The sequence below is a fragment of the Triticum aestivum genome, chromosome 3D (assembly GCF_018294505.1).
Source record: "Triticum aestivum cultivar Chinese Spring chromosome 3D, IWGSC CS RefSeq v2.1, whole genome shotgun sequence".
NCBI lineage: Eukaryota > Viridiplantae > Streptophyta > Magnoliopsida > Poales > Poaceae > Triticum > Triticum aestivum.
In genome coordinates this window covers 450,485,348-450,508,543 of record NC_057802.1, presented here as the reverse complement: position 1 = coordinate 450,508,543, position 23,196 = coordinate 450,485,348, and positions in this window count along the sequence as shown.

Sequence of the window (23,196 nt, the reverse complement as noted above, 5' to 3'; positions counted from 1 at the left end):
GGGCACGGCGGGCCGCGGGCGCGCGCGGTGGCCGGGGGCCACGTGTCGGGCGGCGGCTGGCTGCGGGATCTGTCCGGCGGCGGCGGGAAAAAATGCTAGAGTTTGATCTGCGTATTATCTCGGGAGGGGAGGCATATATATAGGTAGAGGGAGCTAGGAGAGTCCAAATGAGGTGCGGTTTTCGCCCACACGATCGTGATCGAACGACCTAGAGCATGGAAGAGAGTTTGGTGGGTTTTGGGCTGTTTAGAGAGGGGTTTTTTCTGCACACACAAAACGGACTTTGCGGTTACCCGGTTAATCGTTGGAGTACCAAACGACCTCCAAATGGAACGAAACTTGACCGGTGGTCTCCCGATGGTATACCAAGGCCACTTGACAAGCCTCGTCCATTCCGAGAACGTTTAACACCCGCTCACGAAAGAAAATAAGAGGGGTGCGCCGGAGGAGGTGGGAGCGCCAGATTGCAAAACGGACAACGAGGAAAATGCTCGGATGCATGAGACGAACACGTATGAAAATGCAATGCACATGATGACATGATATGAAATGCATGACATGAACAAAATGCAAAACAAAAAACAAAACCCGACCACGAAGGGAATATCATAACACATAGCCGAAAATGGCCAGAGTTGGAGTTAAAAATATGGAAAGTTACATCCGGGGTGTTACAACACTCCACCACTACGAGAGGATCTCGTCCCGAGATCTAGGACTGAAAGAACTCCGGATATTCGGAACGGAGATGGTGCTCGCGTTCCCAGGTGGCTTCCCGGTCGAAATGGTGCGACCACTTCACTTTTAGGAATTTGATAGACTTGTTGCGAGTCTTGCGCTTAGTTTCTTCAACAATAGCAACGGGGTGCTCATGATAAGACAAATCTTCTTGGAGGTCAATCTCTTCGAAGTTGATAGTGCGCTCAGGCGTCTTGAAGCACTTGCGGAGCTGTGACACGTGGAACACATCGTGCACGTTCGCAAAGTTGGAAGGAAGCTCAAGTTGATAGGCGAGGTCGCCTCTTTTGCCAATGATCTTGAAAGGACCCACGTATCTAGGGGCAAGCTTCCCTTTGATACCGAAGCGACGAGTGCCTTTCATTGGAGAGACGCGGAGGTAGACATGGTCTCCGATCTCGAAAGCCACATCACGGTGCTTACTATCATAGTAACTCTTCTAAAAAAATATGGAAAGTTACATCCGGGGTGTTACACCTTTTCCGGAGCTCCGCCGGAGGGGGCATCGATCATGGAGGGCTTCTACATCAACACCATAGCCTCTCCGATGATGTGTGAGTAGTTTACCTCAGACCTTCGGGTCCATAGTTATTAGCTCGATGGCTTCTTCTCTCTTTTTGGATCTCAATACAATGTTCTCCCCCTCTCTTGTGGAGATCTAATCGATGTAATCTTCTTTTGCGGTGTGTGTGTTGAGACCGATGAATTGTGGGTTTATGATCAAGTTTATCTATGAACAATATTTGAATCTCCTCTGAATTCTTTTATGTATGATTGGTTATCTTTGCAAGTCTCTTCGAATTATCTGTTTGGTTTGGCCTACTAGATTGATCTTTCTTGCAATGGGAGAAGTGCTTAGCTTTGGGTTCAATCTTGCGGTGTCCTTTCCCAGTGACAGTAGGGGCAGCAAGGCACGTATTGTATTGTTGCCATCGAGGATAACAAGATGGGGTTTATATCATATTGCATGAGTTTATCCCTCTACATCATGTCATCTTGCTTAAAGTGTTACTCTGTTCTTAAGAACTTAATACTCTAGATGCATGCTGGATAGCGGTCGATGTGTGGAGTAATAGTAGTAGATGTAGGCAGGAGTCGGTCTACTTGTCTCGGACGTGATGCCTATATACATGATCATACCTAGATATTCTCATAACTATGCCCAATTCTGTCAATTGCTCAACAGTAATTTGTTCACCCACCGTAATACTTATGCTCTCGAGAGAAGCCTCTAGTGAAACCTATGGCCCTCAGGTCTATTTTCCATCATATTAATCTTCCAACACTTAGCTATTTTATTACCTTTTATTTTACTTTGCATCTTTATCATAAAAATACCAAAAATATTATCTTATCATATCTATCAGATCTCACTCTCGTAAGTGACCGTGAAGGGATTGACAACCCCTTTATTGCGTTGGTTGCGAGGATTTATTTGTTTGTGTAGGTGCGAGGGACTCGTGCGTGGTCTCCTACTAGATTGATACCTTGGTTCTCAAAAACTGAGGGAAATACTTACGCTACTTTGCTGCATCACCCTTTCCTCTTCATGGGAAAACCAACGCAGTGCTCAAGAGGTAACAAGAAGGATTTCTGGCGCCGTTGCCGGGGAGGCTTACGCGAAGTCAAGACTTGACTCCCGACAACGAGCCATTTCTGGCGCCGTTGCCGGGGAGTCTACGCAAAAGTCAACATACCAAGTACCCATCACAAACCCTTATCTCCCGCATTACATTATTTGCCATTTGCCTCTCGTTTTCCTCTCCCCCACTTCACCCTTGCCGTTTTATTCGCCCTCTCTTTTTGGTTCGCCTCTTTTTTCGCTTGCTTCTTGTTTGCTCGTGTGTTGGATTGCTTGCTTGTCACTATGGCTCAAGACAATACTAAATTGTGTGACTTCACCAATACCAACAATAATGATTTTCTTAGCACTCCAATTGCTCCTCTTACCGATACTGAATCTTGTGAAATCAATGCTGCTTTGTTGAATCTTGTCATGAAAGATCAATTCGCCGGCCTTCCTAGTGAAAATGCCGCTACCCATCTAAATAGCTTCGTTGATTTGTGTGATATGCAAAAGAAGAAAGATGTGGATAATGATATTGTTAAACTGAATATATTTCCTTTTTCGCTTAGAGATCGTGCTAAAGCTTGGTTTTCATCTTTGCCTAAAAATAGTATTGATTCTTGGAATAAGTGCAAAGATGCTTTTATCTCTAAGTATTTTTCCCCCGCTAAGATCATCTCTCTTAGAAATGATATTATGAATTTTAAGCAACTTGATCATGAACATGTTGCACAAGCTTGGGAGAGGATGAAATTAATGATACGTAATTGTCCTACACATGGCTTGAATTTATGGATGATCATACAAATTTTTTATGCCGGATTGAATTTTGCTTCTAGAAATCTTTTAGATTCGGCCGCGGCAGGCACTTTTATGGAAATCACTTTAGGAGAAGCTACTAAACTCCTAGATAATATTATGGTTAATTATTCTCAATGGCACACTGAAAGATCTACTAATAAAAAAGTGCATGCGATAGAAGAAATTAATGTTTTGAGTGGAAAGATGGATGAACTTATGAAATTATTTACTACTAAGAGTGTTTCTTCTGATCCTAATGATATGCCTTTGTCTACTTTGATTGAGAATAATAATGAATCTATGGATGTGAATTTTGTTGGTGGGAATAATTTTGGTAACAACGCGTATAGAGGAAACTTTAATCCTAGGCCTTATCCCAGTAATTCCTCTAATAATTATGGTAATTCCTACAACAATTCTTATGGGAACTTTGATAAGATTCCTTATGAATTTGAGACTAGTGTTAGGGAGTTTATGAATTTGCAAAAGAATTTCAATGCTTTGCTTGAAGAAAAATTGCTTAAAGTTGATGAATTGGCTAGGAACATTGATAGAATTTCTCTTGATGTTGATTCTTTAAAACTTAGATCTATTCCACCTAAACATGATATCAATGAGTCTCTCAAAGCCATGAGAATTTCCATTGATGAGTGCAAAGAAAGAACCGCTAGGATGCGTGCTAAGAAAGATTGCTTTATGAAAGCGTGTTCTTCTAATTCCTATGAAAATAAAGGTGAAGATCTAAAAGTTATTGATGTGTCCCAAATTAAATCTTTGTTTTGCAATATGAATCTTGATAATGATGGGACTGAATATGATCCACCTTTACCTAGAAGGCGTTCCAAAAATTCGGAGTTTTTAGATCTTGATGCAAAAATTGGTAAAAGTGGGATTGAAGAGATCAAAACTTTAGATATTAATGAACCCACTATTTTGGATTTCAAGGAATTTAATTATGATAATTTCTCTTTGATATATTGTATTTTCTTGTTGCAATCCGTGCTAAATTCTCCACATGCTTATAGTCAACATAAAGCTTTTACTAAACATATCGTTGATGCTTTGATGCAATCTTATGAAGAAAAACTTGAGTTGGAAGTTTCTATCCCTAGAAAACTTTATGATGAGTGGGAACCTACTATTAAAATTAAAATTAAAGATCATGAATGCTATGCTTTGTGTGATTTGGGTGCTAGTGTTTCCACGATTCCAAAGACTTTGTGCGATTTGCTAGGTTTCCGTGATTTTGATGATTGCTCTTTAAACTAGCACCTTGCGGATTCCACCATTAAGAAACCTATGGGAAGAATTAATGATGTTATTATTATTGCAAATAGGAATTATGTGCCTGTAGATTTTATTGTTCTTGATATAGATTGCAATCCTTCATGTCCTATTATCCTTGGTAGACCTTTCCTTAGAACGATTGGTGCAATTATTGATATGAAGGAAGGGAATATTAGATTCCAATTTCCGTTAAGGAAAGGCATGGAACACTTCCCTAGAAAGAAAATAAAATTACCTTATGAATCTATTATGAGAGCCACTTATGGATTGCCTACCAAAGATGGCAATACCTAGATCTATCCTTGCTATTATGCCTAGCTAGGGGCGTTAAACGATAGCGCTTGTTGGGAGGCAACCCAATTTTATTTTTAGTTTTTTGCTTTTTGCTTCTGTTTAGGAATAAATATTTGATCTAGCCTCTGGTTAGATGTGTTTTTATGTTTTAATTAGTGTTTGTGCCAAGTTTAACCTATATGATCTTCTTGGATGATAGTTATTTGATCTTGCTGAAAATTGCAGAAACTTTCTGTTCACGAAAATAATTGTTAAAAATCACCAGAACGTGATAATATATTGATTCCAATTTCTGCTGATCAATAATTTTTTTCTAGGTCTTCCTATTTTGGCTGAATTTTTGGAGTTCCAGAAGTTTGCGTTAGTTACAGATTACTACAGACTGTTCTGTTTTTGACAGATTCTGTTTTTCGTGTGTTGTTTGCTTATTTTGATGAATCTATGGCTAGTAAAATAGTTTATAAACCATAGAGAAGTTGGAATACAGTAGGTTTAACACCAATATAAATAAAGAATGAGTTCATTACAGTACCTTGAAGTGGTGTTTTGTTTTCTTTCGCTAACGGAGCTCACGAGATTTTCTGTTAAGTTTTGTGTTGTGAAGTTTTCAAGTTTTGGGTAAAAGATTTGATGGATTATGGAACAAGGAGTGGCAAGAGCCTAAGCTTGGGGATGCCCATGGCACCCCAAGATAATCTAAGGACACCAAAAAGCCAAAGCTTGGGGATGCCCCGGAAGGCATCCCCTCTTTCGTCTACTTCCATCGGTAACTTTACTTGGAGCTATATTTTTATTCACCACATGATATGTGTTTTGCTTGGAGCGTCTTGTATTATTTGAGTCTTTGCTTTTTAATTTACCACAATCATCTTTGCTGTACACACCTTTTGAGAGAGACACACTTGATTCAGAAATTATTAGAATACTCTATGTGCTTCACTTATATCTTTTGAGTTATATAGTTTTTGCTCTAGTGCTTCACTTATATCTTTTAGAGCACGGTGGTGATTTTGTTTTATAGAAACTATTGTTCTCTCATGCTTCACTTAGATTTTTTTGAGAGTCCTACAAAACAGCATGGTAGTTTGCTTTGACAATGATAGGCATTCAAGATTAGTAATTTTTTTTCTTATGAGTGTGTTGAATATTATGAGAAGTTTGATACTAGATAATTGTTTTGAGATATGAAGATGGTGATATTAGAGTCATGCTAGTTGAGTAGTTTTGAATTTGAGAAATACTTGTGTTAAAGTTTGTGATTCCCGTAGCATGCACGTATGGTGAACCGTTATGTGATGAAGTCGGAGCATGATTTATTTATTGATTGTCTTCCTTATGAGTGGCGGTCGGGGACGAGCGATGGTCTTTTCCTACCAATCTATCCCCCTAGGAGCATGCGCGTAATACTTTGCTTTGATAACTTGTAGATTTTTGCAATAATTATATGAGTTCTTTATGACTAATGTTGAGTCCATGGATTATACGCACTTTTCCTCCTTCCACCATTGCTAGCCTCTCTAATACCGCGCACGTTTCGCCGGTATCATACACCCACCATATACCTTCCTCAAAACAGCCACCATACCTACCTATCATGGCATTTCCATAGCCATTCCGAGATATATTGCCATGCAACTTACCACCGTTTCCGTTTATTATGACACGCTCCATCATTGTCATATTGCTTCGCATGATCATGTAGTTGACATCGTATTTGTGGCAAAGCCACCGTTCATAATTCTTTCATACATGTCACTCTTGATTCATTGCATATCCTGGTACACCGCCGGAGGCATTCACATAGAGTCATATTTTGTTCTAAGTATTGAGTTGTAATTGTTGAGTTGTAATTAAATAGAAGTGTGATGATCATCATTTTTTAGAGCATTGTCCCGAGTGAGGAAAGGATGATGGAGACTATGATGCCCCCACAAGTCGGGATGAGACTCCGGACGAAAAAAAAGAGGCCATAAAAAAAGAGAAGAAAAGGCCCAAATAAAAAAATGAGAGAAAAAGAGAGAAGGGACAATGTTACTATCCTTTTACCACACTTGTGCTTCAAAGTAGCACTATGATCTTCATGATAGAGAGTCTCCTATGATATCACTTTCATATACTAGTGGGAATTTTTTTTCATTATAGAACTTGGCTTGTATATTCCAATGATGGGCTTCCTCAAAATGCCCTAGGTCTTCGTGAGCAAGCGAGTTGGATGCACACCCACTTAGTTCCTTTTGTTGAGCTTTCATATACTTATAGCTCTAAGTGCATCCATTGCATGGCAATCCCTACTCACTCACATTGATATCTATTAATGGGCATCTCCATAGCCCGTTGATTGCCTAGTTGATGTGAGACTATCTTCTCCCTTTTTTGTCTTCTCCACAACCACCATTCTATTCCACATATAGTGCTATGTCCATGGCTCACGCTCATGTATTGCGTGAAGATTGAAAAAGTTTGAGAAAACTAAAAGTATGAAAAAATTGCTTGGCTTGTCATCGGGGTTGTGCATGATTTAAATATTTTGTGTGGTGAAGATAGAGCATAGCCAGACTATATGATTTTGTAGGGATAACTTTCTTTGGCCATGTTATTTTGAGAAGACATAATTTCTTAGTTAGTATGCTTGAAGTATTATTATTTTTATGTCAATATTAAAATTTTGTCTTGAATCTTTCGGATCTGAATATAAATACCACAATTAAGAGAATTACATTGAAATTATGCCAAGTAGCATTCCACATCAAAAATTCTGTTTTTATCATTTACCTACTCGAGGACGAGCAGGAGTTAAGCTTGGGGATGCTTGATACGTCTCCAACGTATCTATAATTTTTGATTGTTCCATGCTATATTATATTCTGTTTTGGACTTTAATGGGCTTTATTATACAATTTTATATTATTTTTGGGACTAACCTATTAACCGGAGGCCCAGCCCAGAATAGCTGTTTTTTGCCTATTTCAGAGTTTCGCAGAAAAAGAATATCAAACGGAATGAAACCTTCGGGAACGTGATTTTCGGAACGAACGTGATCCAGAGGACTTGGACCCTACGTCAAGACATCAACCAGGAGGGCACGAGGTAGGGGGGCGCGCCTACCCCCTGGGCGCGCCCTCCACCCTCGTGGGCCCCATGTTACTCCACTGACGTACTTCTTCCTCCTATATATACCTACGTACCCCCAAACTACCAGACATGGAGCCAAAAACCTAATTCCACCACCGCAACCTTCTGTACCAGTGAGATCCCATCTCGGGGCCTTTTCCGGAGGTCCGCCGGAGGGGGCATCGATCATGGAGGGCTTCTACATCAACACCATAGCCTCTCCGATGATGTGTGAGTAGTTTACCTCAGACCTTCGGGTCCATAGTTATTAGCTAGATGGCTTCGTCTCTCTTTTTGGATCTCAATACAATGTTCTCCCCCTCTCTTGTGGAGATCTATTCGATGTAATCTTCTTTTGCGGTGTGTTTGTTGAGACCGATGAATTGTGGGTTTATGATCAAGTTTATCTATGAACAATATTTGACTCTCCTCTGAATTCTTTTATGTATGATTGGTTATCTTTGCAAGTCTCTTCGAATTATCAGTTTGGTTTTGGCCTACTAGATTGATCTTTCTTGCAATGGGAGAAGTGCTTAGCTTTGGGTTCAATCTTGCGGTGTCCTTTCCTAGTGACAGTAGGGTGCAGCAAGGCACGTACTGTATTGTTTCCATCGAGGATAACAAGATGGGGTTTATATCATATTGCATGAGTTTATCCCTCTACATCATGTCATCTTGCTTAAAGCGTTACTCTGTTCTTATGAACTTAATACTCTAGATGCATGCTGGATAGCCGTCGATGTGTGGAGTAATAGTAGTAGCTGCAGGCAGGAGTCGGTCTACTTGTCTTGGACGTGATGCCTATATACATGATCATACCTAGATATTCTCATAACTATGCTCAATTCTATCAATTGCTCAACAGTAATTTGTTCACCCACCGTAATACTGATGCTCTCGAGAGAAGCCTCTAGTGAAACCTATGGCCCACGGGTCTATTTTCCATCATATTAATCTTCCAACACTTAGCTATTTTCATTACCTTTTATTTTACTTTGCATCTTTATCTTAAAAATACCAAAAATATTATCTTATCATATCTATCAGATCTCACTCTCGTAAGTGACCGTGAAGGGATTGACAACCCCTTTATTGTGTTGGTTGCGAGGATTTATTTGTTTGTGTAGGTGCGAGGGACTCGTGCGTGGTCTCCTACTGGATTGATATCTTGGTTCTAAAAAACTGAGGGAAATACTTACGCTACTTTGCTGCATCACCCTTTCCTCTTCAAGGGAAAACCAACGCAGTGCTCAAGAGGTAGCATTAATCTTCCAGATGATAGTGTTATTGACAGAGTTCTTCAATCACTGCCACGAAGCTACAAAGGCTTCGTGATGAACTATAATATGCAGGGGATGGATAAGACAATTCCCGAGCTCTTCGCTATGCTCAAAGCTGCAGAGGTAGAAATCAAGAAAGAGCATCAAGTGTTGATGGTTAACAAGACCACTAGTTTCAAGAAAAAGGCAAGGGAAAGAAGGGGAACTTCAAGAAGAATGGCAAGCAAGTTGTCACTCCCGGGAAGAAGCCCAAGTCTGGACCCAAGCCTAAAACTGAGTGCTTCTACTGCAAAGGGACTAGTCACTGGAAGCGGAACTGCACCAAGTATTTGGCGGATAAGAAGGATGGAAAAGTGAACAAAGGTATATTTGATATACTTGTTATTGATTTGTACCTTACTAATGCTCGTAGTAGCGCCTGTGTATTTGATACTGGTTCTGTTGCTCATATTTGCAACTCAAAACAGGGGCTATGGATTAAACGAAGATTGGCTAAGGACGAGGTACGACGATGCGCGTCAGGAATGGTTCCAAGGTCGATGTGGTCGCCATCGGCACGCTACCTCTACATATACCTTCGGGATTAGTTTTAGACATGAATAATTGTTATTTTGTGCCAGCGTTAAGCATGAACATTATATCTGGATCTTGTTTGATGCGAGACATTTATTCATTTAAATCAGAGAATAATGGTTGTTCTATTTATATGAGTAATATCTTTTATGGTCATGCACCCTTGAAGAGTGGTCTATTTTTGCTGAATCTCGATCGTGGTGATACACATATTCCTAATATTGATGCCAAAAGATGCAAGGTTGATAATGACAATGCAACATATTTGTGGCACTGCCGTTTAGGTCATATTGGTGTAATGCGCATGAAGATACTCCATAGAGATGGACTTTTGGAATCACTTGATTATGAATCATTTGATGCTTGCGAACCATGCCTTGTGGGCAAGATGACTAAAACTCCATTCTCCAGAACAATGGAGCGAGCCACTGACTTATTGGAAATAATACATACCGATGTATGTGGTGCAACGAGTGTTGAGGCTCGCGGCGGGTATCGTTATTTTCTGACCTTCACAGATGATTTGAGCAGATATGGGTATATCTACTTAATGAAACACAAGTCTGAAACATTTGAAAAGTTCAAAGAATTTCAGAGTGAAGTGGAGAATCATCGTAACAAGAAAATAAAGTTTCTATGATCTGATCACGGAGGCGAATATTTGAGTTACGAGTTTGGCCTTCATTTAAAACAATGTGGAATAGTTTCACAACTCACGCCACCTGGAACACCACAGCGTAATGGTGTGTCCGAACGTTGTAACCGTACTTTATTAGATATGGTGCGATCTATGATGTCTCTTACCGATTTACCACTATCGTTTTGGGGTTATGCATTAGAGATAGATGCATTCACTTTAAATAGGGCACCATCTAAATCCGTTGAGATGACACCATATGAATTGTGGTTTGGCAAGAAACCTAAGCTATCGTTTCTTAAAGTTTGGGGTTGCGATGCTTATTTGAAAAAGCTTCAGCCTGATAAGCTCGAACCCAAATCGGAGAAGTGCGTCTTCATAGGATACCCAAAAGAGACTGTTGGGTACACCTTCTATCACAGATCCGAAGGCAAGATCTTTGTTGCAAAGAATGGATCCTTTCTAGAGAAGGAGTTTCTCTCGAAAGAAGCGAGTGGGAGGAAAGTAGAACTTGATGAGGTAATTGTACCTTCTCTCGAATTTGAAAGTAGCTCATCACAGAAAACCGTTCCCGTGATGCCTACACTAACTAGAGAGGAAGCTAATGATAATGATCATGAAACTTTGGATCATGTTACTGCTGAGCCTCGTAGGTCAACCAGAGCATGTTCCGCACCAGAGTGGTACGGTAACCCTGTTCTGGAAGTCATGTTACTAGACCACGAGGAACCTACGAACTATGAGGAAGCGATGATGAGCCCAGATTCCACAAAATGGCTTGTGGCTATGAAATTTGAGATGGGATCCATGTATGAGAACAAAGTATGGACTTTGGTTGACTTGCCCGATGGTCGGCAAGCCATAGAGAATAAATGGATCTTCAAGAAGAAGACAAACGCTGATGGTAATGTTACTGTCTACAAAGATCGACTTTTCGCGAAAGGTTTTCGACAAGTTCAAGGAGTTGACTACGATGAGACTTTCTCACCCGTAGCGATGCTTAAGTTTGTCCGAATCATGTTAGCAATTGCCGCATTTTATGATTATGAAATCTGGCAAATGGACGTCAAAACTGCATTCCTTAATGGATTTCTTAAATAAGAGTTGTATATGATGCAACCAGAAGGTTTTGTCGATCCTAAAGGTGCTAACAAAGTGTGCAAGATCCAGCGATCCATTTATGGACTGTTGCAAGCATCTCGGAGTTGGAATATACGCTTTGATGAGGTGATCAAAGCATATGGTTTTTTGCAGACTTTTGGAGAATCCTGTATTTACAAGTGAGTGGGAGCCATGTAGCATTTATAATATTATATGTGGATGACATATTGTTGATAGGAAATGATATAGAATTTTTGTATAGGATAAAAGGATACTTGAATAAAAGTTCTTCAATAAAAGATCTCGGTGAAGCTGCTTATATATTGGGCATCAAGATCAGTAGAGATAGATCAAGACGCTTAATTGGACTTTCACAAAGCACATACCTTGATAAAGTTTTGAAGAAGTTCAAAATGGATCAGTCAAAGAGAGGGTTCTTGCCTGTTTTACAAGGTGTGAAGTTGAGTCAGACTCAATGCCCGACCACTTCAGAAGATAGAGAGAAAATGAAAGTCATTCCCTATGCCTCAGCCATAGGTTCTATCATGTATGCTATGCTCTGTACCAGACCTGATGTGTGCCTTGCTATAAGTCTAGCAGGGAGGTACCAAAGTAATCCAGGAGTGGATCACTAGGTGGCGGTCAAGAACATCCTGAAGTACCTGAAAAGGACTAAGGATATGTTTCTCGTTTATGGAGGTGACAAAGAGCTCGTCGTAAATGATTACGTCGATGCTAGCTTTGACACTGATCCGGATGACTCTAAGTGACAAACCAGATACGTATTTATATTGAATGGTGGAGCTGTCAGTTGGTGCAGTTCCATGCAAAGCGTCGTGGCGGGATCTACGTGTGAAGAGGAGGACATAGCTACTTAGGAAGCAGCGAATGAAGGAGTCTGGATGAAGGAGTTCATATCCGATCTAGGTGTAATACCTAGTGCATTGGGTCCAATGAAAATCTTTTGTGACAATACTGCAGCTATTACCTTGGCGAAGGAATCCAGATTTCACAAAAGAACCAAACACATCAAGAGACGCTTCAACTCCATTCGTGATCAAGTCAAGGAGGGAGACATAGAGATTTGCAAAATACATACATATCTGAATGTGGCAGACCCGTTGACTAAGCCTCTTCCACGAGCAAAACATGATCAGCACCAAGACTCCATGGATGTTAGAATCATTACAATGTAATCTAGATTATTGACTCTAGTGCAAGTGGGAGACTGAAGGAAATATGCCCTAGAGGCAATAATAAAGTTTTTATTTATGTTTTCTTATATCATGATAAATTTTTATTATTCATGCTAGAATTGTATTAACCGGAAACTTGATACATGTGTGGATACATAGACAAAACACAGTGTCCCTAGTAAGCCTCTACTAGACTACCTCGTTAATCAAAGATGGTTAAGTTTCCTAACCATAGACATGTGTTGTCATTTGATGAACGGGGTCACATTATTAGGAGAATGATGTGATGTACAAGACCCATTCATTGGCTTAGCATAATGATCATTAAGTTTTATTGCTATTGCTTTCTTCATGACTTATACATATTCCTTTGACTATGAGATTATGCAACTCCCGGATACCGGAGGAATACCTTGTGTGCTATCAAACGTCACAATGTAACTGGGTGATTATAAAGATGCTCTACAGGTATCTCCGAAGGTTTTTGTTGGGTTGGCATAGATCGGGATTAGGATTTGTCACTCCGAGTATCGAAGAGGTATCTCTGGGCCCTCTCGGTAATGCACATCATAATAAGCCTTGCAAGCAATGTGAATAATGAGTTGGTTACGGGATGATGTATTAAGGAACGAGTAAAGAGACTTGCCGGTAACGAGATTAAACTAGGTATGAAGATACCAACGATCGAATCTCGTGCAAGTAACATACCGATGACAGAGGGAATAATGTATGTTGTCATTACGGTTTGACCGATCAAGATCTTCATATAATATATAGGAACCAATATGAGCATCCGGGTTCCGCTATTGGTTATTGACCAGAGAGGTGTCTCGGTCATGTATACATAGTTCTCTAACCCGTAGGGTCCGCACGCTTAACGTTCGATGACGATTTTGTATTATATGAGTTATGTGATTTGGTGACCGAATGTTGTTCAGAGTCCCGGATGAGATCACTGAAATGACGAGGAGTCTTGAAATGGTCGAGAGGTAAAGATTCATATATAGGACGATAGTATCTGGACACCAGAAGTGTTCCGGGGGTACCGGGTACGTATTGGGTCATCGGAAGGGGTTCTGGGCAACCCCCAGCAAACTATATGGGCCTAATGGACCAAGAGGGACAGACCAGCCCCTAAGGGGCTGGTGCGCCCTCTATAGGCTGAAATAAGGGGGAAAGGAAAGGAGGGAAGGGAGAAGGAAAGGGGAGGATTCAGCCTCCCCCTTTCCTTCCCCTCCCCCTCTCTTTCCTTCCCCCTCAGACACTTATGGAAGGGGGGAGGCCGACTTGTAGGAGGCGCCCAAGTAGGATTACTCCTACTTGGGGCGCCCCTTGCTGCCCCTCTCCCTCTCCCACCTATATATATGTGGGGGGCACCTCTAGAACACACAACATTGATTCCTAGCCGTGTGCGGCGCCCCCCTCCATAGTTTACGCCTCCGGTCATATTGTCGTAGTGCTTAGGCAAAGCCCTGCGCGGATCACTTCACCATCACCGTCACCACGCCGTTGTGCTGATGAAACTCTCCCTCGACACTTTGCTGGATCAAGAGTTCGAGGGACGTCATCGAGCTGAACGTGTGCAGAACTCGGAGGTGCCGTATGTTCGGTGCTTGATCGGTCGGAACGAGAAGAAGTTCGAGTACATCAACCACGTTGTCAAACGCTTCCGCTTTCGGTCTACGAGGGTACGTGGACACACTCTCCCCTCTCATTGCTATGCATCTCCTAGATAGATCTTGCGTGAGTGTAGGAATTTTTTTGAAATTGCATGCTACGTTCCCCAACATACTTTTCATGTAGCCCTCCACGGGGTCCTATTCATCCACCCCCAACCGGCCTGGTCGGGGTCCTATTCATCCAACGGCAATGGCCTCTACTACCACAGGGTCATGTTCATCCAACCCCCATCAGGAACTGTTCATCCAACCCCAACAACGCTCACTGTTCATCAAGAGGCAGTAGGTTCAATCGGCTTCAGTTAGCAGCAGTAGCGAAGGAATCACCTGCTTGGATTCAGTTAACAGCTAGATCGATCGATCGCTCGGGTTCAGTAACGCGTAGCCTGCATTGCAATCGCTCGGGTTCAGTAGGTGAACGCCTCGCTCGGGTTCAGTTAGAGCACAACGCCTCGCACCCATGCATGTACGTGTATGAGAGAAACGCGCAATCCCTCTATGCATCGCTCGGCCCCGACCAGCCACCGTAACCGGGAACTCCCCGATATTTTCCTCGCCCTCGCTTCTACCACGGTTTTTTCCGTCATGGACGGCCCAAAGAATGTCATGCAGCTGCGTCTCCGGCCCGCCCAGGACGAAAAGCCCATTTTCTGTCATGATTTTTTGGCAAAGAAGTAGGAGCCCACCACATCTATGATGATACCGGGTTTTGTCACAATTATCGTCATAGAAGTGTCATAAGCATGACAGAAAAAAAATTCATTCGGCCCAAAATGTCACGGATGTGTCTTTTTTTGTAGTGCTACGAGTTTTTCACATATTGTTCTTGCTAAGTTACTATTGCTACTGTTACACTTGCTACAAAATCATTGCTATCACCGTTACTGTTTCTATTTGTACTACTATCAAAATTATCATACTACTTTGCTACTGATCATATTGCTGCAGATAATTAATCTTCAGGTGTGGTTGAATTGACAACTCAACTGCTAATACTTGCAAATATTATTTGGCTCCCCTTGTGTCGAATCTATAAATTAGGGTTGAATACTCTACCATCGAAAACTGTTGCGATCCCCTATACTTGTGGGTTATCAACCACCATCATCTTTCTCGGAGCAGTTCTAAGTTTGATCGGAGATAAGTTGGTTGACACATATTTACATTTGTGGGTTGCTAAGGTGTTGGGGAAAATATCCAGGGGTATGCATTTTCCCCTGACTCGTGCACGGACAAGCCAAGACTAAGTCTAAGTACAAGAAACCAAGAGATTCGAAGAGCCACCATGTAGCTCAGAGAGACTAAGGCCGAGCCAGAGGAGCAAGGTATCGCCAATAGAAGGGCCTCCTTTGCCGGGCAGGCGAGGCCGGCAAGGGGCGAGGCCACCCCCAGAAACTGACGACCAAGACACCCCGACAGGGCATGCCGGTGGCTCGTGGAGGCAAAACCGCTTCACCAACCACCCCAGCACGACCCACGTCATCGATCAATGCGGTGTCAAGCCGCACGATGATTAAGTGGCAGCCATTTCCTACAGAAGAAACCCACCAATGACACCCGTCCTGCAACATGTCAAGAGAACAGGCGCGAAGCTGGCAAGATAGCCTGACAAGCCTTGCCGGGCAACCAGTGATGTGACACTAAGCAATGCATTTAATGCGCCCTGTCAGCCCGCAGAGTTAGGTATGATAGCACTGTTTGCTATCATATCAATGCATAATGACTACTTTGCCATTGTGGTGACCCCTTGATCTATAAAAAGGAGGCCCATGGCACCCGTAGGAAGGATTGGAAAGTAGGCTAACCCACACCCCATACGCGCGTAGTCGCTACCGCCCTGAGGCAACCCCTGCCGGGCAAATGTACCACGCTCCACCACCTCCATTCCACCATCAATCCCCCAAAGCAGGAGTAGGGTTTTATGCCTCGCGGTGGCCCGAACCTGGGTAAATTGCTTGTGTGCTCCCTGCCGCGCTGCCGTGCGCTCGTCTGCTCTTTGTGTAACGCGACGTCCCCCTGCTGAACTAGCAAGGGGCCTCCCGGTCCCATAGGTGGCCGAGGATATCCAGTGACATCTTTGGCGCGCCAGGTAGGGGGCTCGCTTGCGCGAACCTGAAAGCATGCGCAGCGCGTCATCTTCATCACCATCCTCGTCCTCGACGACGCCATCTGACCTGGTGCCCGCGAGGACGCAGAAGCGAAGTGGAGGACTACCCCCGCGCCATTTCATTGCTGTCCGAGCCTTGACGTGGCGGCGGCTATGGAAAAGATCACCACTGATGGCAATAGACCCGCCCTGGCAACCCGTACAGTGTACCCAGGTTGCGGGCACCGTCCGGAGAAATGGGCACAAGACGTGCGGGCGCGAGCTCCCTCCTTCCCGTCCCTCCCCCTCGTCGGCAGTCGAACAGCTTTAGCCTCGGCATCGTCAATGTCGACGATTACTACGCGACGCTCGGTCCGATATTTCCCCCGCTGTGGGTAACCCTGAGCAAAGCGCTGGTATGAGTCCATCAATTGATGCCCCGACAAGCATACTTCAGCGAGGTTGCCTGTGTTGGCACGACCCATGCAACGGCAGCCGCTACACTGACTCGAGGGGAGGGGAGAAAAAGGGAAGAGGGCCAGAGAGGCCCGACACCATGCCCCGATGCCCGCCAGCCACCAGAAATGCATGTTGATCCTTGCCGGGAATGAAGAAACCACCTGATTGCTTTCTACTCCTCCAGGCGCCGCGGGCGCGTCGAACGCGCGCGGCTCAGTAGAGGAAAAAGAAGCTTAAAATGAAAGCTAAGTTCGCGCTATCACTTCTTGTTGATGCGTTTCAGATTCTTGCAGTTGTTTATCCCTTAACTCTAGTGAGTGTCCGTATCGTGAAAACCCTCATGCAATGGATCCTTGGCTAGTTTCTTTGATCGCACCATCCTCCTGTCCAGAGCCATGCTCACAGGTCGAGAGGCTGCATCGAGAGCTACCTAGGAAAGACCTGCCGAGACGCATCCATGCCAAGATGACTGTTAAGGGCCGGACCCTTACGACAATCGCGGCAATATGATATCGGCAGGCATCCAGAGCATACACAGGAATTAATCATACGGACACAAGCATATAGGGTTCAAAGGGATAAACATGCATTTAAAGATTCAGCCAGAAGCTCCAGTTTCGCACAAACACTAGAGATAAAATGACTAAACACAAAATATATATCATGTTTCATTATAGGGCCCCGTGGAGGCAACAGTGGCCCGATACTTGGTCCTGTGGCCGGGTAGAACATCTTAAATGCGAAGAACCCTATCGGCGCGGGGAGCGGCCTTCTCCTCAGCGGCCGCGACGTCGGCACCCGCTGGCGGCTTCTTGAAGCCATCATCAAGGTCGAGCTCTGGGTGGCGGCAGGCGATATTGCTCGGGACCATGAAGAGGGCGTTGCGAGCGAGCTCGCTTTCGGGACTTGGTCGCGAAGCGCTCGACCCTCCCCTCTTCATGCACCTTCAGATTGTCGATCAACTCATTGAAGAAGAGCCCCAGCTTGACACTCGGGACCTCCTGCTCGCTGGCTGAGTAGACTGGGCCGTCCATGCCCATCGCCGCAGCTTGGGCGCCACGGCGTTCTGCAATGTCAATCAGGCTCTTGATCCAAAGGTTGCTCATAACGACCCGATTCTTCAGCCTGTCCTCTGCATCTTGCCGGAGATGCTTGGCGCTTTCCAAATCCTTAGATAGCAACTGCTGCCGGGATTCAAGGGACTCCGCCGACTGCTCCAGCAAGCCGATCCTCACTCTCATGTCTGTGATGTTGCCATTAGCTGTCTCGAGGCTCTGAGTCTTGGAAGAGAGCTATGACTGCACATCAGCCAAGTGGAGCTCTGCCTGCCGTGCTTCCTCTTTGAGTGCCTCCACCTTCTTGGCGCTCTCGGCAAGGTCTTCGTTCAGTTTGGCCACCTACCGGTCGAGCTCAGCCTTGGTGGAAGATGCGGCGTCCAAATCTTCAACAAGCTTCTTCAGCTGGGCAGCATGGTTAGTGGCAAGGGTGTCCAGAGCGACCTCATGCTTGTCCTCTAGTTCCTTGGTGCGTTGCTGTACCAGGGCCTCCAAACTTTCATCTTTGGCGCTGAGGGTAGCTTCAAGATTCTCCTCCCGAAGGGAGATCTCTTGCTCCCTGGCGTCCAAAGATGCCTTGTGATCCGCCAGGCACCCCTCCCGAGCCATGACGTCCTCCCTCATCATCTGGATGGTCTCTTGCTGCCTCATGAGCGCCTTGAACTGCTTGTCGTGCCATTCACGCAGCTCCAGGCACTTGCCCTTCAGCTTCTGATCCACCTTGCTAGTGGATTCGCGCCGTTCCTTAAGCTCCTGCCACTTTTGGTGTCGGGCCTGCATTTCCTTCACGCCCGCCGCCATGGACTCTATGAAGGACAAATCAATTGTGATGGCGGCTGAGTCGTCGGCCTCCCCGCCTCCCAGATACAGCGGTGCCAGAAGGCGCTGAAGCTCTTCGTCAAGCTTTGCGTCCGCCAAGGATGGGCCGGGGGCTCCGATATCAGGCAATGACAGCACCATTGATAGTTCACTCAAGGGGGTGGCGGAATCTCGGCAACGGTCCCGGTGGTGGGAAGCGGGCCCATACTCTGTAGTGGGATCTTCATCTCGACGGCCACTCCCCCTAATGGGGCGTCCTCCGAGGAATGCTCCGTTACCGCCAAGGAGCCTTGAACATCCCCAATGGCAAGATCCCGACCCTCCGCGGTTGCGAGCTTCGCGGCTTCGTCCGCGGCAGACCTCCCTATGTCAGCCACCACCTCCAGCAAATCTGGTTCTTCAGTTTGGGGGGCTGCATGTGGAAGGGCCAAAAAACGATGAAGAAACAAAAATCTCGAGCGAATGGAGAAACCAGTGGAAGCAACCAGAGTATAAAAGAAAAGAAGGATTAAGCCAGATACCTGGGGAAATCTTCCGGGCAGGGGTCTTTGTTTCCCTGGCAACAGTTGTTGCCTGGTCACGAGCTTTGTCCTCTGACAGGGTAGACTCGGGAGCCTTCCGCACTGTCTCAGCCGCAAAATGTTCCACGACGGCTTCCTCGGCTTGAGCGGCAGAGGAAGCATGCCCTTCAGGGAGGGGCTCGCCCAGCGTCGTCTCACCTCCTCCTCCGTGTGTGTGGGGGGGGGGGGCAGAAAGGCTGTCTCCGTTGTCTCCGGTGGGCGGGGCCATGTCTCCACTCCCAGGCCGGGGGCTCGGCATGGGGTCTTCCGCGTCCTTCCCTGCCGAAGCCGAGCCCTGTATGCCCTCCAGCGACCCGAGGCGCCGGAGCCCCTTCCGGGAACGGTGGATGAGTGTCTCCGTGTCCTCCTCCACTTCCCTGCCAGCAGCGACAGAAACAAAAGGTTAGTCAGCAAAAGCATTCAAAACTGCCTAACAAGATATCTACCACAAAGAGAGATCCTCCTTACTCTTCCGCGATGAGCATGGAGTTCAAGTTGAATTCCGTGGGAGGGAGAGACTCCCGTCCTCTCTTTAGAGACGGAAGGACGAAACTCCCCGGCAGTTTCGGTGCCTGCCATGATGCCGGGGGCTCCGAGGAAGATGAGCCTTGCGAGGAGCTCGAGCCGAAGCGGGGCTGGACTCCGCCTCCATAGACGCCAACCGTTTGGTAGAAGGAGCCTTGGCTTGAGCAAGGCGAGGGGATTGGCGACACGCCACCTCAGCCTTAGTAGACTTGGTGGAGACCTTCTTCACCCTTTTGGTGGCTAACGCTAGGTTGGAGGTCGCTGCTCCTCGGGCCGCGGCACGCCTGCGGGTGCGCTGGTCAGGGTCCAGTGCTGGGGTTTGCGGTCCAGCCAGAAGCCACTCATCTTCAGGGGCCGCTGCTGTGCCCTCCTCCCTCTCCTCCTCCTCTCCCTCATGTAGCTCCGTTGCTGCCGTGGCTAGGGCATCTAGCCCGGCAAAGTTATCCTCGGCAAGCTCTACCCCAGCAGCATCTTTCATGGCTTGCGCCTTGCTGCCACCCTGGGAAGAGCTCCTGTTCCTAGCCTTCCCTTTGCCTTTCCCGGCCTTTGCGGCCTTCTCCATTTTCGAGCGGCGGGCAGCCTTGTCCTCCGCAAATCTCTTCAGAATATACGCCACCTCCGTAGTAGAGGTGCGTTTATACATTCCGTCTTCGGTCCTGGTTGCCTTCTCCACCAAAGAACTCAACCACTGGAGCTCTTCGTCGAAGAAGGGAGCTGCCAAGTGCTCGATACTCCCTCAGCGTTGCAGTCCGGCATCCACTTCAGTATCTCCCGGGCAGAGTTGATGTTTAGGGGAATGACGGTTGCCGGGAGTTTGAATAACTCGAGGCGGCCAAACAGTTGGTCGCACAACCAACTGTGGCCATAAACTGACAAGTTATTGGCCAGCCCCGGCAGCAGCCTCATCCTATCTGCCGCGTCTCCATACAGCCACGCGGGCCTATCCCTTCCATGCTGCGGTGAGATGCGATGGAGGAGGAAATCTACCCCCACAGGCTCAATGGTTCACCCGGCAGCCACCAGACGGGTGATCCTATTGATTGCCGGGCGCAGCTTGTCCTCGGTGAGCCCTCTCAAGCTCCAATCCTTGCCGCGCTCGACGCACTCCTGCCGTGCTTCACAGAACTCAGGGGCTTCCTTGTCCTAGATCCAGCACCAATTCCCTCTCCACTCATCCCACCTCTCGCGTTGGTACCCCAGGAGATAATCCTAATTGATCCTCTTCGACCGTGGCATCCAACTGATGATTCCGGAACGGTTGACTTTGCTCTCGATCCTCAGAACGAAGTAGTGCCGGAAAATATCCACATTGGGCATCACTCCGATGAAATTCTCGCACAAATGCGCGAAGATGGCCATAGTCGCCATTGCATTGGGCGTGAAATCAAGGAGATGGGACCCATAGAAGTTCATAATCACCTCGAAGAACCCGGAGAAGTGGGGACAGAGGCCGCAGATGAAGTAAGCGGCAAAGAACTAATAAGAATCGGGGGATCCACCTCGCCCGCCTCGTAAACTATGGGCGCCCCATGCCCTTTCTCAACGGGCCGCCCCCATAGATATCCGTACTTCACCTGAAGAACGGGGCCGCTCAAGGTCGACGGAACTAAGACGACGTCTTCGCTCCAATTCTTGTTCAGCTCCGCCGACCTCTTGCTCCCCTCGGCGGCGGCCTCCTTCGCTGCGGTCATCGACTTTCTCTTCTCCGCGGGTTTCTTCCCCATTCCTGCGGCAACGCGGGGAGGGGAGGGATTCGTTGGGGAGAGTGGCGGTGGAGGGAGGAGCGAGATGAGGAACGGTCGCTCGGCTTGCGGAGGAAGAAGATGGGGGAGCAGGGCAAAAGAAAGGTGAATCGTGCCGCTCTGTTTTTCCCACTCTTAAGGGGGAGAAGGGGGCAGAGGCACGATGCTTCAGAAAGTTACCGTTTTACCATAACTGCAACTAGTGCCACGACCCCACGACGCGCAGTAATTGCGCAAAGTGGACGTTGGATTGACTTGTCATCGTGGCAAACCGTCACACGTAGCCCTCTCCTGCCACGTGTCCGCGCACTGTCTGGGGCCTAATAAACGTGCCACGCGACACGTGTGGCTCAGGCCCGGGGGCTTATGTCGGGGAAATATACAGGGGTATGCATTTTCCCCTGATTCATGCACGGACAAGCCAAGACTAAGTCAGAGTACAAGAAACCAAGAGATTCGAAGAGCCAGCATGCAGCTCAAAGAGACTAAGGCTGAGCCAGAGGAGCAAGGTATCGCCAAGAGAAGCGCCTCCTTTGCCGGGCAGGCGAGCCCGTCAAGGGGCGAGGCCACCCCCGGAACTTGATGACCAAGACACCCCGGCAGGGCCTACCGGGGGCTTGCGGAGGAAAAACCGCTTCACCTACCACCCCAGCACAACCCACGTCGTCGATCAATGCGGTGTCAAGCCGCAAGATGATTAAGTGGCAGTCATTCACCACATGGCAACCATTTCCTACATAAGAAACCCACCGATGACACCCGTCCTGCGATGTGTCAAGAGAATAGGCGTGGAGCTGGCAAGATAGCCTGGCAAGCCTTGCCGGGAAACCAGTGATATGACACTAAGCGGTGCATTTAATGCGCCCTATCAGCCCGCAGAGTTAGGTATGATAGCACTGTTTGCTATCATATCCATGCATAATGACTACTTTGCCATTGTGGTGACCCCTTGATCTATAAAAGGAGGCCCATGCCACCCATAGGAAGGGTTGGAAAGTTGGCTAACCCACACCCCCATACGTGCGTAGTCGCTACCGCCATGAGGCAACCCCTGCCGGGCAAGTGTACCACGCTCCACTGATACGTCCATTTTGCATCATGCTTTTATATCGATATTTATTGCATATGGGCTGTTATTACACGTTATGTCATAATACTTATGCCTATTCTCTCTTATTTTACAAGGTTTACATGAAGAGGGAGAATGCCGGCAGCTGGAATTCTGGGCTGGAAAAGGAGCAAATATTAGAGACCTATTCTGCACAACTCCAAAAGTCCTGAAACTTCACAGAAGTCATTTTTGGAAATAATAAAAAATACTGAGCGAAGAAAATACCAGAGGGGCCCACACCCTGGCCACGAGGGTGGGGGGCGCGCCCTACCCCCCTGGGCGCGCCCCCTACCTCGTGGGCCCCCTGGTAGCCCTCCGATGCCCATCTTCTGATATATGAAGTCTTTCGTCCGAGAAAAAATCATAAGCAAGCTAAGGACTTCTCAAAAATTTCTAGGCCTCTGACTAATCTATTACAAAAAGATATACCATTTGTCTTTGATGATGATTGTGTAGAAGCATTTGAAATACTTAAGAAAGCATTAATCTCTACACCTATTGTTCAGCCACCTGATTGGAATTTACCCTTTGAAATTATGTGTGATGCTAGCGATTATGCTGTAGGTGCTGTTCTA